The sequence below is a fragment of the Lepisosteus oculatus genome, unplaced genomic scaffold (genome assembly GCF_040954835.1).
Source record: "Lepisosteus oculatus isolate fLepOcu1 unplaced genomic scaffold, fLepOcu1.hap2 HAP2_SCAFFOLD_52, whole genome shotgun sequence".
Classification (NCBI taxonomy): Eukaryota; Metazoa; Chordata; class Actinopteri; order Semionotiformes; family Lepisosteidae; genus Lepisosteus; species Lepisosteus oculatus.
Genome location: NW_027168064.1, coordinates 1,182,501 through 1,198,196, shown reverse-complemented (window position 1 = coordinate 1,198,196; position 15,696 = coordinate 1,182,501). Strand labels below are relative to the sequence as shown.

The window sequence follows — 15,696 nt, the reverse complement described above, 5'->3', positions numbered from 1 at the left end:
GCGGCCTCTTGCTCAGGGCCGCTGGAATGCAGGTAGATTCTTTTCAACATGCTTTTACATAATATGTTGTAACAATGATTTCAAAAAGAAACTACAGAAGCCTTACAGATTAAAAATATCTCACCTTGCCGATGTGTCTTCAGGCTTCCCGTGTACAAAAAGGCCCAAGGACTCTAGCAGTCTTACAACCACTATCCTGTTTGCCTCACCAGACACGATCTCTGTTCTGTGGTAATCCACGATGACCCCGTTCTTCAGGTGATTCATCATGTCCTCCCTCGCCTGTTGAGAGGCCATCCTGATCTCTTCTGCCGTGGCGTGCTTCATACATGCCCTCTTCAAGTGAGCAGGAAGCTGATCAAAAGTATTCAGGCACATCTTGCACACCAGGGGAATCCTCACGGGTTTCCTTTGAAAATAAATAATACCATCTGTGTATAGAAACAAGCTAAGACTGATTTCTTAAATTATCCTTAAAATTCTCTCTCATAGTTTGAGCATAATGATTTTATTGCATTTATATAAGAATTGCTCATTGCTCCAAAATAAATAATGGTTTCATAAAAAAGTGAACAATTACTTGGTCTCAGTCACAGACTTTCCAATAGAAGCCATTGTGGAGTTCAGCAACTGCAGGTCCTAGAAGTGGGGAAGGAATTTTAAAAGAGAAATTGAATTACAATACAGAAGGAATGGCTGAGGGATCACTGAAATATATATATATACAAATTCCAAAGACTGAGTCCATATATAAACACCTACCTTTCATTTTCAGTATAAGAAAAAAAAAACATTATCTTCCAAAGCATCATAAAATTGTCCCTTCTTCCAGACTCTACTTCTCTCTTGTAGTAGTACAGCAGACCTTTCCAGGTGAGCAGATCACAGAGTCCGAAATGAGCTTCCTCCATCAACCAAAGTACCTGAACATGACTCTGTCTTCATAAAAGCGCCCCTGTAATAAAGAAATTCAATCCGAAATAAAGAGGGCAGTTGCCTACTGAAATACAAGAAGTCATCAATTTTAACCTAGCAACACATTAAAGGCTGCATCTATACAAGTACGATTCTAGAAATGCTCACCAGATTACGTTTTAAGAAGGAACTGCGCCTCAGGTTCCGCCGAGATCTTAACTCGGATGGCAGGATTCAGAGTCCGGAGTGTGGACTGATGGCGCACGGAGGGTCCACATACTGTGGATCCCTCAGTGATCTTCCGCGTATTCAAACCGCCAGCGTGTGACTCCCCTGTCCCCGTGACCTCATTGCTCTGCTCTCTCCTCTGTGCAGCCGAGCCCGACTCACGGTAAAGTGAAAAAAACTATGCCCTCAACGTAAGATTTACTCTGGAGCGAGGATAGATGTTACCTTTTTATCAATGAACAGGATGTATGTGATGTGGCGACTAGGTTCAATTTTGTATCCTCTTTAAAAGATTAAGGACTGGGGTGAGCGTGATTTACCAACCTTTCAGCTAAGAACCTGACGTGCGTTTAAGCTGCATAGACTCGGTCGTTTAACTCTTCTCCATTGGCAGGGTTAAGGTTAAAGAAAAAAAACATTGCTGACTTCTTTTTTTTTTTGCCTGCCGCTAGCGCTAATTAGCCAGGTTTGTATTTCATGTTTTGCAAGTTGCATCCATTTTAAGAAAAACAAGTCGCGTTAAAGACAGGAAATGCATACTTGTATTTAATTAAGTCTAGCCGTAGGCGGTTGTCCGTAAGGACCAGTTCTGTTAGAGAAGACAGAACAAAGAAGGCACTGCTGGGATTCGGACCCAGGATCTCCTGTTTACTAGACAGGAGCGCATTACCCAACAAGTTTCGACGAGGTGGCCGAGTGGCCAAGGTGATGGACCGCTAATCCATTGTGCTCTGCACGCATGGGTTCAAATCCCGTTCTTGTCGCTTTCCATGTCTGATATGTGTGCCTGTTCGACGTTGGCCCTCCTGTTGTTTGCTCTGGTACTAGAGCCATACATTTTCTAGCGGTGGCTGAAGAAGGTATAGTAGGCTAACGTCGGTATCGAGCAGTGGCAGTACCAGTATTTACGTGCCGCTGCTGCCAAGTGGCTCTGGGTTGAGACCGCGTTTTCACTTACTTGCACGGAGAAACGGAGAAAGCGATTTTTGACAGTCTCTCGAGAGACTGCGCTAGGTGTTTAGGGATAGACTTTGTCAGTTCCCCCTGGGATGATGGCCTCTCAAATAGTTTGTGATTCCTCTAGACGTTTATACACTAGAAGCCTGCTTCGTGGCTTAAATCCAAGCTAAGGAAACGAGTTAGAGGTCTGATGCAGAACTGAGAAATTCAATGAACGGGAACACTACAGTACATTGCACTCTATGTGTGAGGAAAGCTGCCCCCTTCTGTCCCTTGTCGACCGAATAGAGGACTGTAAATGGTACCGCCAAGAAACTTTAGGATGCTGGTTGGAATCCAGCTCCAAAGAAGCCCCTTTGGGTGTTATGTGATCAAAAGCGCAACAGAACTGTTTTCCGTGGAGCAGGTTTCAGCCCGTAGACCTGTTTTATTTGTAGGGCAGGGAGCATTCCCAAACGCGAATCTCCTGTTTTAGAAATGCTTTGGGCGGCGTGAAGTGAAAATAAGAAATGGGCTCCAGATGCACATGGAAGCAATCAAGTGTTTCATCCGAGCTGTTTCAAAGACTGTTCAAGAGCTTTCCTTTCACAGAGGCGCAACGATTAATGATGGGGGTGCACCCTTCAATGCGCCTTACAACTCTAGGGAGTGATTGAGACGATTCGTAGCGTGTGCTCATTTCCCTCTATTCCTCGTGTTGCAGTGGTAGGATGACGTAAATTACTGCTTCGACACGTAACAGCATTATAATCAAGTGCAAGAGCTGAGGGCTTTAGTTTTGTTTCGTTTTCCATGGCGTTCGTAAGCGCGCAAATCAAAGGCAATTCCTGCGGCTAACACGAATGTAAATGCTTTTGAAAGTGCAGTGTGGTGCAGCTTGTAAAATCCTTGTCCACATTTGTGGTTTGTTGATGTTTTTTCTGTCTGCCAAAGTTGCATTTTGACATCCGGACGGGGAGACTTTATCATTTGAACGTGAAGCCAGCCTTAAACCCTCTGAGGCGTGTCTGTCTGCCGGCACGAATCTTGTGAAAGGTATTTTTTTTTAACGGAGAGCGACTTTAAAAAGGTTTCCGCAGCCACCTCGCACTCCGTGTTAGATTATAGGAGGAATGCGGCAGCGGCGAGCTCGCTGTAGTCGTAGCCGAGTGGTTAAGGTGATGGACTCGAAATGCATTGGGGACTCCCCGTACAGATTCGAATCCTGCAGACTACGGCGTCTGCCGCACGTCGCTTTGTGCCTGCGCGGAAAAGGCGTAGTGCTGCTTCTCCTTTCCTCGTGCTATAAAAACGCTAAATCAATTGTCCCCGCTGCCATGGAAATCAATTCTTCAAGTAACCACACACTTTGTGTTCGCACCTCTGGTGCTCTACTTATGCCTTTGAAAACGTAATGAATAAAGCTGAAAGAACCGACACAATATGTAGGTGCTCGTAAAGCACGCAGTAACTGTTAACAGCAAGGGTTTCAGTGGGTTAACTGAGGAGAAGGCGTGATCGCTAATTGTTGACTTTGTATTTGGTGTTAGAAACACTCTTACTGTGCATGACGTGCAACTAATGTAGCCACAGAAATTGCATCACGCTTTCATGTATGCTATTGCAGACACCAACGTTGCCTAGATAGAAAACCGAAATAGCCGTGGGTTTGCTTGCTGGTCTGAAGGATCTCTCTTCGAATATCTATCATTTGTCAATGGAAGTAAAAGGCGCTGCAATCTCATACGTTCAGAATCAATCTCGCAGCTGTTGTTCGACTTTATTTCTTGATTAATTACAACTGAGTGTTGCATGAGCAGTTACGTAAACTTTTCTGGTATATTTGAACACAGATGCCGTTCTTCAATTAAAACTAACAGTACATTGTCAGGGACATTCAGTTCTATAAAAACATGAGACAGACAAGAGAATATTTCTACCTTTCATGTGGACTACGTGTTGACTTACTGATCGGAATAATTGAAAAGTTCGGGTCATAGCCGATGCAGTGCGTGCTAATAAGAACAACAGCAACGCTGAGCTCTCAGCACCGTACTGAGCCCAGGTGTTTTTCTAAAGCTGTCAGGTGCAGTTCATTTACAGTACGCCCCCTGTCTCAACGGTAGGACGGAGTCAAATACTGCCTCGACACGCAACAGCATTATAATAAACCGCAGGACTTGAGGGCTGTTCTCTTTGAATGTTCCAAGTCATTCGTAAGAGCGTAGGTCAAGGGCCATTCGTGCATCTCCTGTAACTCGAGTAAAAATGCTATTCAAAGTGCAGTGACTGAAATCGTCATCCACATGTCTCCGTTGTTGATTTCTTTCTGTCTAAGAAAGTTCTATTTTCATGTCCGAACGGGGAGACTTTATCATTCCAACTTGAAGCCACCCTTAAGTACTCTGAGGTGTGTGTCTGCTTACACGTATGGCGTAAAAGGTTTCTTAAACGGAGAGCGAACTTGAAAAAAGTTGCCGCCGCCGCCTTGCACTCCTTGTTCGATTGTAGCAAGAAGCCAACAGCTGGCGTACTTACTGTAATCGTGGCCGAGTGGTTAAGGCAACACACTTGAAATCTGTTTGGGTCTCCCTGCGCAGGTTCAAATCCTTTGCATTTGCTCTCGTGCGTGCATGAAAAAGGACCAGCGCTGTTTTGTTTTCGCTGGGACCTTTAACACTCTAAATCGCCTATACCCGCAGCCTGTGAAATCGATTCTTCAGCACCCACGAGTGACGCTTTGCAGCTGGACGCAGATAACGATGCTTTTCTGCAACAAGCTTTCCAGCTGAATTTTCTCGGCAGCTCCGTACTGAACCTGTTCTCCATTGCAACATAGCGGAGGCTCGTCACGTCTATAGCAAGGCTGTGTAGGACCGCATACGCCACAGTGACTTGTACACAGACCACATGAAAGGCAAGCAAAATACACTTTTAAAATTCCAAAGACTCACAAGGTCAGAGGAACAGCGATGACCTGAACAGATCTGTTACAGAAGTCTAGGTTGACCTTTTTAGAGCTGTAATTGCATTTTTGTTTAATAGAAGATCAAATCTACTCGCATGTACCAGCACCTTACAGTTTATTGATGTTTATTCTATTTAAGTAATAAGATTGCTAACGATGTTGGACTTTAGCCGGTGTTTTTTAGAACAAATTGCTTACTCTTCTGTAAGGAATACGCAGTACGTGCCTTTGTTATTCATTGCTCACCATACCTGTAACTTTCTTATCTAACTCACTTCCTCAAATGGTGAAGGTCCACAAACATAAATGAAAAAAACCCAAATCCAAGTGTCTGTAAAAGCGCCGGGCTCCGCTGGCGCTGTTCCCTAGTGGCTTAAAGTGCCTGCCTAGTAAGCAGGCGATCCTGGGTCTGAATACCAGCGGTGCCTCTCTCCGTGTCTTGTTGTGCCGAATGTCTCATTTCAGACAAACATGTACAGCTTGGTTCAGTTTAATGCAAGAATTCATTTCCTTTCTGGAATAACTTGTTTTTGAAGAAATCCATACAGCTTGTGAAAGATGAAATCCATTTCTTGGTTGTCAGTGGAAAAAGATTGCCGGCTGCAAGAAGCGCAAGTGATTGTTTTCTTTGACCATAAACCTGCAAATGTAGGGCGCACAAAAGACTGTCAGACTCTGTGGTGCTGAAAAGTTGGTGGTTCAAGCCCCTCCAGTATGCGTGTCTCAGTTTTTCCAATGTAAACATCATCACCATCGCTAAAGAAGATGGCACAGAAGACTCCACAGCCGAAACGTTGTGCTTCTTTTCTTCTCTTTTCAGCATGGAGTAAACCTTTGCTTTATCTTTTGCAGCCTACGCATGCTGACACAGCTACCTTTCTCTTAACGCGCCTCAATCATTATTCACCAAAACCATCAGCAGAATGTGTCGCCTTTGTGGTGATGTCACTCCTCTGCTTCACAAATGTCCTTAGTGACGGGCCATTTCTTTCTGCCATTTTTCCGGAGCAGTTATTGATTGCTCCATCATTTCCCTCTTACTTTCCATCACTAGATTGAAAAGAAAAACAGAAACAGGCTGACAGGAAGACAATCAAATTGCAAAAACTCATCAAAGCACTCGATAGAGTATTTGAATCCACAAGTAGCTACGAGCAACTTTGTCCTGGCTTGCATGAAAGTCGGAAAATGTCAAAAAGAACAAGATGGTGGCTTTTTCATATTCGTTCTTTTATTTTTAGTTCGTTGCTTCTTCTGTCCATTGTCCTCCTGCCTGGCTCTTGACCTGTGACTGTTTGAACGCACACAGTAGACTTTCATGCAGGGGATTTGTCCTGAGCCTCTGTGAAAGACCCACCCACCCCCATAAATAACTGCTCTAGAAACACATGAATGCAAAACTAAACCACAGCTTAAAGAGGAGCTTGTCATGACTGCCAGGCAGTTAAGACCAACTCTTAAGCAATCTAAACAGCACCAGCAGCGGATGATTATTAACAAACGCCGCCGCACGAGTTAACCCACCTGCACACACTCCACCGTGCGGTACGCAGTGCTATTTTTACCATCTTTACCTGCTTCCCGCTGGTATTGAGTCTACTCCTTGAGAGCTCTACCTGGCGTTTTTTCCATTACCTCGTTTATTCTGGATATTGGACTCCCCTTCTGCCTTTTTGACTTTGGACCTCGCCTCTCACCTTGGACTGTTTGCCACCAGTGTTCTCCCTGGATTACGACTTACCTTACGCCTCTTGACCATGAAACAAAGCAAAGCAGAGCAAAACAAAATGAACAAACGAAAACCCTCACGTCCCGCACTTGCATATAACGCCGTTATGTGCCCAAGCGGTATTGTACGTCATCCTAGCACTGCACCCCGGGGCGTACGGTATATGGGAACGAGCACACGCCACGAATCATCTCGAATCACTCCCTACAGCTGTAAGGCACCTTGAAGCGTGCACCCCCAACATTCTTCTTTGCGCATCTGTGTAAGGTAAACTCTTGAGGAAACTCTGAACCAGCTCTAAGGAAACTAATCCGATTAGACGTTACTTTGACTCATCCTTTAAGGGACCCTTGTTAATTGGAGAAATCAATGATTTCGAATGAATTCTGTATGCGTTAAAAGACAGCTATACACAGAAAACATGCAGGACACTTCTCATGATGTTTCCCAAGCCGAAACACAGTGCGTTTTTCCAAGCCATCTGACAAAGCCCGCCCACTGAAAACTGCAGCAAATCGTGTAAAGACGTTCAACTTTGTAACTACTGCACACACAGGAAGCAGAATAAATTCCTCTTTTCAAACTGTCAAAGGTTTGCTTTGCGAACACTGCAGGACATCGCACAATCTCTTTTGAACGGGGACAAACGATTTCTTATGGGGCACAGTAAGTACAGATGTTTAAAAAGCTCCACTCATGCCGACGATGCAGCATGAAGAAGCGCAACCTAACGTTTGCATTCCTAGCAAATTCCTTTTATTTTTTGATAAATAAAGACAGTCTTGTTTAACAAACAACACACACAACATTTTACATTGTCAATTCAATTCAAATCAATGTATTTCTATATAGCGCCTTTCACAACAAGGTTGTCCCAAGGCACTTAACAATGCAAGTTGTTAAGAGCTTTGTGTCTAATATGCCGCCTAGGTTACGTGCTGTCTCTTTGAGGCAAATGTTTAAATCCTCTGAGTTAAGTGCTGAAGTTATAGTAGTCTTATCAGTATTGTTGCCTCCGATCAACAGATCCTCATTTTTCTCAGAGTTGAGTAACAAAAAGTTTTCACACATCCAAGTATTTCCTTCCTTAATGCATTTAACTAAACTGATAATAGAAGAGTTGTTGTTTGGTGTAAACAAAATGTTTATTTGAGTGTCATCAGCATATGAATGAAAGTTCATATTATTTTTTCATATTATCCTACCTAGCAGCAGCATGTAGAGAGAGAGAGCAATATTGGTCCCAGCACTGATCTTCTGGTACCCCAAATTGAACTGGTGACATTGATGAAGCAGTACAATTATTAGATATTTGAACATAATGAAAACGATGAGTAAAATGTGAAGTAAACCACTGAAGGACGGTTCCAGATAAGCCAACCTCAAACTCAAGCCTGTGTAACAAAACAGAGAGGTCAACCGTGTCAAAGGCAGCTCTAAGATCTAGAAGCACAAGCACTGTTGCATTCCCCGCATCAGTAGCTAAGAGAATATCATTTACGACTCTTGTTAATGCAGTTTCAGAAACCAGAATGAAATTTCTCAAGCATATTATTTGAATCCAGATACGATTGACGTTGGGCAACAACTATTCTCCCAAGACTTTTAGATTGAAATGGGACCTTTGAGACAGGCCTGTAGTTGTTAAGAACTTGTGGATCCAAATTTGACTTCTTAAGGAGCGGTCTAACAACCGCTACCTTAAATTGATCAGGTACAACGCCTGACGCAAGCGATGCATTCATCATACTAATTATAGGTCCTGCCAGTCCTTCGAGGGAATCTTTGACTAGCTGAGTGGGGATGGGATCTAGCGAACAGGTGGTTGACTTTGTCTTACGTCTGTGTTCATGAGTCCACCATAAGAAGAAATCTGAACAGGAGTGGTGATCATGCGAGGTCACCATGGAGGAAACCACTGCTCTCCCCCCCAAAAAAACCACCACTGCCCCTCTCAAGTTTGTTAAAGACCACATGGATGTTCCACAGCAACTCCTGGAACAATGTTCTGTGGACAGATGTGACAAAAGTTGAACTTGTTGGTAAATGTGCACAGCGTTATGTTTGGAGATAACAAAACACTGCATACCAACTCCAAAACCTCATCCCACCTGGGAAGCATAGCGGAGGCTGTACGGCTTGCAATCATCGAGGGACCGATGAATTCCAAGATGTATCAGGAAATTCTACAGCAGAATGTCAGGGTGTCTGCCTGTGATCTAAAACTCTAAAGACGCTGGGTCATGCAGCATGACAAAAACAAAGGAGTACATCAACAACAGAGTGGCTGAAACAGAAGAAATTCCGTATTTTGGGATGGCCAAGTAAGAGTCCTGACCCCAATCCCATTGAAGTGCTGTGGCGTGATCTGAAGCAGGCCGTTCAGTGCAAGACATCCCAAAAATATACATGAACTGAAACAGTTTTTCATAGAGGAATAGGCCAAAATACCTCCTAACCGCTGCTCAGGTCTGACCAGCCGCTACAGAAAGTGGGGGTTGAGGTTTTTGTCATAAAGGAGGTTCCACTAGCTCCTTAATATAAGGGTTCATGTACTTTTTCCATCAATGACCTTGATTGTTTAAACCATTTGGTCAATAAAGAAACAGCAATGTCAAATGTTGGGCGTGTGTTGTTTGTTAAATCAGACTCTCTTTATTAATTATTATGACTTAGATAAAGATAAGATCACATGTTAGGAGCCATTCATGCAGAAATCCACATCATTCCAAAGGGCTGTTTACAAAAGTTTTTCTCCCAACTGTATGTGAGAGAAAAGCAGAGACGCTCACTGAGTAAGGTGGGGTTGCAGCTTCACAAATCACAAGGACATTTGTACACTCAAAAAGGGACAGGAGCACCCCAGATGGGACTCGAACCCACAATCCCTGGCTTAGGAGGCCAGTGCCTTATCCATTAGGCCACTGGGGCACACTGGGTTGGGTCGATCACGCTGATGAAGAGCCAGTTTTTTTTTTCCTTTGCTTTTTCAAAGGGATCCCCAAAATTAGGAAAGTTAGGCAGCAGAAGGTTTACTGTGACCTGAGAAGGACCGGCATCCAATCACGGTGGTACACACACACACGCTCTCACTCATCTGAGCTACACGGCTACCAAGATGATCTCAGGTGCGCCGAGCTGGTACGGAACATATTGAACTGATTGACGGCGAATTGTCTCTCAGACAGGCTTTTCACCTCTGAGCTCCCTGACTGACAGTAATCAGCTAGGTAGTGAAACAGTCAGCTGCTTCTAAGCCTTAAACAGCTGCATCTTGGCGCTTCCACAGAGAGATGATTTGAAAGCCAAACATCGCCCATTGGGAACACCTTACTATCACTAGTTTAAGAGACTCTTAAGGTCTTGCAGAGGTGCCTGTCTAATAGCATGCGCTTTGCAAGCTATAGGTGTTTAGGCTGAGGCAGAATGCCTGTTAACAAAATGTTTTTCTAAAGGGGCCTCGCACTCTTTTCCAAGCAATGGTCACCATCCCCACCGAGTGTCACAATGTAGTCATGTCCTAGGACATCACCTGTTAGTCTCCATTTGTCTGCCACCAACACTTTAGGTTACGGGGTCACAACCGCACCCCGGAGACCAGAGGAGCCGTTGGCGTTCTGGCGGCGCAGATTGGGCTGAAGGTGGGGCGCTTGAATCTCGCTGTTGGAGGCCGTCTGAAACTGACCCAAGCCTTTCCCTTGAATTAAATGTAAATAAGAAATGAACCCCAGATGCACATGGAATCAATCACGTGTTTCCTTTGAGCCGTTTCAGAGACTGCTCCAGAGTTTACCTTGCACAGATGCGCAAAGATTAATGATGGGGGTGCACGCTTCCAGGCGTCTTACTACTGTAGGGAGTGATTGAGACAATTCGTAGCTTGTGCTCATTTCCCTCTATTCCCCGTGTTACAGTGGTAGGATGACGTAAATTCCTGCTTCGACACGTAACGGGATTATAATCAAGTGGAGGAGCCGAGGGCTTTAGTTTTGTTTCGTTTTCCATGGCGTTCGTAAGCGCGCAAAACAAAACAAGAAAACAATCCAACTACTCCAACTACAGGCTGATCAAGGTATCTCCCCTGCCAGGTAAGCCGAGAGCCGCAGGCGATGAGCCCGGAGCTGAACGGGCCCCACTGGCTCGTTTGTAAGGCCAGGTGCATTGCCAACCACGACCGGCAGGGCAGAGGCCTTGAAGGCGGCCTGGGCTCCTGCAGCTGTCCAGCCACGCACTCTGGTTTCTCTTCATCTCGTACAAATCTTTTGCCTTTTACTAAAGATTTCCAAGTAAAGGAGCATGAATGAGTTCCATACAATTTTTGTGCTTCCCTGCCTTCGGGTGGGGCGCAGCTGGGCTGGTCAAAGAGAGAAAACAAAACCGCTCACAATCGCTCTTATTACGGCGACTGTGGCCGTCTGCTCTGCGAGTCCTCGGTCTCCGCCTGTCTGATTGGCGCTCTTTCCTCTGGGAGGCGGGAAGTGTCCGGCCGCAAATATGAAGCGTTACAGCAACGACATGCCATGAGACGATTGATAACGATTTCCATAGGATCCCCGCGGTTGCCTGGCAACCGTCAGCTTTGTGCAGTGGCAGTATCGTAGCCTGTGAGGTTTAGCCGAGGCACGATTATTGCTAGTTGAAAACTTTTCTCGTCAGAGCGTGACATAGTCTTGCAGGCATCGTGCTGTCTAACTGCAATACTATACCGCTGGAGGAAACAGCCCGGGTTCAATGAGCCTTGGAATGTGACTAGGAAAGTGAAGCCTTTTGAAAGAGGTAATGTCGACGCTTTTTTAACAGAGCACCAAAAAAACGTCTTTTTTGAAGGACTGGGCAGTGAGCATTGTTGGTTCAGTGGTAGAATTCTCGCTTCCCATGCGGGAAGCTCTGGTTCGATTCCCAGCCAAAGCAGTGGCTTTTGCAGCGAGTGGCTCCATCACTTGCATCCCCTTGCAACTCGCAACTGAAAACCCACTGAAGCAAAACAGGTGTTAGCCAGGTCAGTACCCGGATGAGGGTGAGCTACAGGGAAAAACAAAGTTTCCAGCTGGAAGCGGTGTTAATGGTGCCGGTGGGGGGGCGCTCACCCTGAGGTCTGTGCGGGTCCCAATCCCCCAGCATAGTGACGGAGACGCTGTGTTGTAAAAGGGCGCTGTCTCTTGGATGAGATGTAAAACCGAGGTCACAGCGCTCTGTGGTCATTAAAAATGACCACCAAAACCTTTGACAAAAGCTCTTGGTAATTGATGGTCTTCAATAATGCTTCTCCTTTAGGTACATTTTAAATCAGCTGAAAAATGCTGTGAAATAGGGGGTCACTTCACGCCAGTGTAGGATTTGGGTTACAAGAACTATAAAACTGCACGAGAAAGCCCGTACACTGAATTACACGGCTTTCAATTCAAAGGAGGGCAAAAGAAATTCCCTGAGTTCGATTTTTTGCAGCACAGAGAGGATTGCTGTCGTGAGGCTGGTTAGCTCAGTTGGTTAGAGCTAATAACACCAAGGTTGTGGGTTCGAGTCCTGTACGGGCCAGGTCCTTTTCTCCTCTCTTACAAAAGCTGTTAGGTTCCTTTCCGTGGTGAGATGGGTTGACATGCAATGCTGCTACATAGTGCCGACAGACAATTAAATGACAAAAATGAAGAGAGTTAAAGCAGCTGGAAAGGTTTTCTTACAACTTTTGAGCTGACACAGTTTTGGAAAATGTTTTCTTCACGCTGCACTGTACCACATAGGCAGCCAAGAGTCTCCAAAACAAAACAGAATTGACAGTCATATAATGTCCATTAACCCCGGTTTTAAACACAGCATCATGTCTGCCATCATAAGAATATGAGTCCAATATTTTAGAATATAGTCAGAATGTCTTCTAACCTTACCTGTGGTGTCTTTAATCCCTATTGCTCAATGCATGATGTACGTACTGCATACATGTGTCTTGAGAATGAGGAATGGGCCCCTAAGACATTTACCTGTTTCACAAATGATCGGATTTTACTAGAGATTCTGTTTGGGATTCAGATGTGCATTCGGACAGCAATTCCTTTCAAGAAATGATACGTTCTGGATGAGGTCAAAGGTGCTGGAACACTGTATTTAGGATGTGTTTGCAGTGATTGTGTCTCCTGCTTCAACGCAGTGATATATAGATGTGCTCCTGTAATTTATTGGTACATGCCCAGGGCAGTAAGTAGTCTGAGGATTTATTTCCAGACGGCATAGAGCAGTGAAACAGTGAAGTAGTGCAGCACACTGGATCATTATATTATTAGAATCTATTCTACCTAAATTATTACATTATACACAACTTGAGCTCTCAGCACCGTACTGAGCCCAGGTGTTTTTCTAAAGCTGTCAGGTGCAGTTCATTTACATGAAGGAAATCTCTTACTGGGTACGATTACAATGCAGTAAGTAGCACAGGCTACTTAGGGAGTAGGCTGATGTGTTTAAAAACAACCAGCGCCAGGCAGGAGTCAAACCTCCAAACTCCTAATCCATAGTCAGACACATTATCCATTGCACCACTGGCCCTGGTGTGACACTGCAGGACTGTAACCCAGTGAGCTTAGCACTGCAACTAGTAAAATATTACCCCCGGTCCATTCTTTTCCAAAAGTGAGAAACACCTGTTTTCTACATTTTGTCTGTTTTAAAACCATATCTCTTTAAACCAAACCAAGAGTTTGTCTTTTGCACTGATATTCTGATTCATTTCGATTTCAAAGAAAAAAAAAACATTACCTTCCAAAGCATCATAAAATTGTCCCTTCCTCCAGACTCTACTTCTCTCTTGTAGTAGTACAGCAGACCTTTCCAGGTGAGCAGATCACAGAGTCCGAAATGAGCTTCCTCCATCAAGCAAAGTACCTGAACATGACTCTGTCATCATAAAAGCGCCCCTGTAATAAAGAAATTAAATCCGAAATCAAGAGGGCAGTTGCCTACTGAAGTTCAAGAAGTCATAAATTTTAACCTAGCAACACATTAAAGGCTGCATCTATACAAGTACGATTCTAGAAATGCTCACCAGATTACGTTTTAAGAAAGAACTGCGCCTCCGGTTCCGCCGAGATCTTAACTCGGATGGCAGGATTCAGAGTCTGGAGTGTGGAATGATGGCGCATGGAGGGTCCACATACTGTGGATCCCTCAGTGATCTTCCGCGTGTTCAAACCGCCAGCGTGTGACTCCCCTGTCCCCCTGACCTCATTGCTCTGCTCTCGCCTCTCTGCAGCTGAGCCCGACTCATGGTAAAGTGGAAAAAAATATGCCCTCAACGTGAGATTTACTCTGGAGTGAGGATAGTTGTTACCTTCTTATCGTTAAAACGGATGTATGTGATGTGGCGACTAGTTTCTTCTCCATTAGCAGGCTTAAGGTTAAAGAAAAAAACATTGCTGACTTCTTTTTTTTTTGCCAGCCGTGAGCGCTGATTAGCGAGGTTTGTATTTCATGTTTTGCAAGTTGCATCCATTTTAAGAAAAACAAGTCGTTCAAGACAGGAAATGAATACTTGCATTTAATTAAGTCTAGACGTATGCGGTTGTCCATACTGACCAGTTCTGTTCGAGAACACAGAACAAAAAAAGGCACCGCTGGGATTCGGACCCAGGATTTTCTGTTTACTAGACAGGCGCTTTAACCAACTAAGCCACGGCACCCCAGGAGTGCTGTCCTTTTGCAGCCACTTGGACACACCACTCAGACACATCTGCATTCGGTGTGTGCTCCGCCTGCTCGCTGAGCAAGTTGCCACCTTTACATACAATAGCAACATCGACACCAAGAGAAAGGATGACAAATGGCTTTTATCTGGAACTTTTCATGTCCAAGGAGCTCAATGTGCTTTCTGTGTACAACAGGGCCACTGAACTCCACACTGGCCACTGAACCACAGCAGTGGCTTGCTGGCTTGACATCTCCCAAGGAAAATGTTGAAATCGCATGTGGAACAGGAAAATGACCCTCGAGTATGAGGGAAAAAAAAGAAAAAGATCAACTGGAGTGCGCCAACCCATGTCAGGACAGCCCAGTTTCGTTGACGAGTTGGCCGAGTGGTTAAGGCGATGGACTGCTAATCCGTTGTGCTCCACACACATGGGGTTGAATCCCATCCTTGTCGCTCTCCATGTCTGACACGTGTGCCTGTGCGCCTTTGGCCCTCCTGTTGTTTGCTCCGGTACTAGAGCCGTACATTTCCTAGCGGTGGCTGAACATGGTATAGTAGGCTAATGTCAGTATCGAGCAGTGACAGTAACAGTATTTACGTGCCGCTGCTCCCAAGTGGCTCTGGTTTGAGACTGTGTTCTCACTTACTTGCAACGCAAACGGAGAAAGCGATTTTTGACAGTCTCTCGAGAGACTGCGCTAGGTGTTTAGGGATAGACTTTGTCAGTTCCCCCTGGGATGATGGCCTCTCAATTAGTTTGTGATTCCTCTAGACGTTTATACACTAGAAGCCTGCTTCATGGCTTAAATCCAAGCTAAGGAAACGAGTTAGAGGTCTGATGCAGAACTGCGAATTCAATGAACGGGAACACTACAGTACATTGCACTGTGTGTGTTAGGAAAGCTGCCCCCTTCTGTCCCTTGTCGACCGAACAGAGGACTGTAAAGGATACCGCCAAGAAACTTTAGGATGCTGGTTGGAATCCAGCTCCAAAGAAGCCCCTTTGGGTGTTATGTCATCAAAAAGTAAGAACAGCGAATCTCCCTTTAATCAAAAGCGCAACAGAACTGTTTTCCGTGGAGGAGGTTTCAGACCCGTAGACCTGTTTTATTCGTAGGGCAGGGCGCATTCCCAAACGCGAATCTCATGTTTTAGAAATGCTTTGGGCGGCGTGAAGTGAAAATAAGAAATGGGCTCCAGATGCACATGGAAGCAATCAAGTGTTTCATCCGAGCTGTTTCA

General features: G+C 44.9%; 2 non-coding genes and 1 pseudogene across 2 annotated transcripts; 2 read left to right on the top strand and 1 right to left on the bottom strand.

Annotated features, from left to right (window-relative positions):
• Window positions 1–9,637: 9,637 nt before the first annotated feature.
• trnar-ccu (transfer RNA arginine (anticodon CCU)) lies at window positions 9,638–9,710 on the bottom strand. The gene has a single exon. It is a non-coding gene; the product is annotated as a tRNA-Arg (tRNA).
• Window positions 9,711–11,007: 1,297 nt separating this feature from the next.
• LOC138230972 (U5 spliceosomal RNA) lies at window positions 11,008–11,124 on the top strand. The gene has a single exon (XR_011186560.1). It is a non-coding gene; the product is annotated as a U5 spliceosomal RNA (small nuclear RNA).
• Window positions 11,125–11,354: 230 nt separating this feature from the next.
• LOC138230892 (U4 spliceosomal RNA) lies at window positions 11,355–11,434 on the top strand (annotated as a pseudogene).
• The last annotated feature ends 4,262 nt before the right edge of the window (window positions 11,435–15,696 follow it).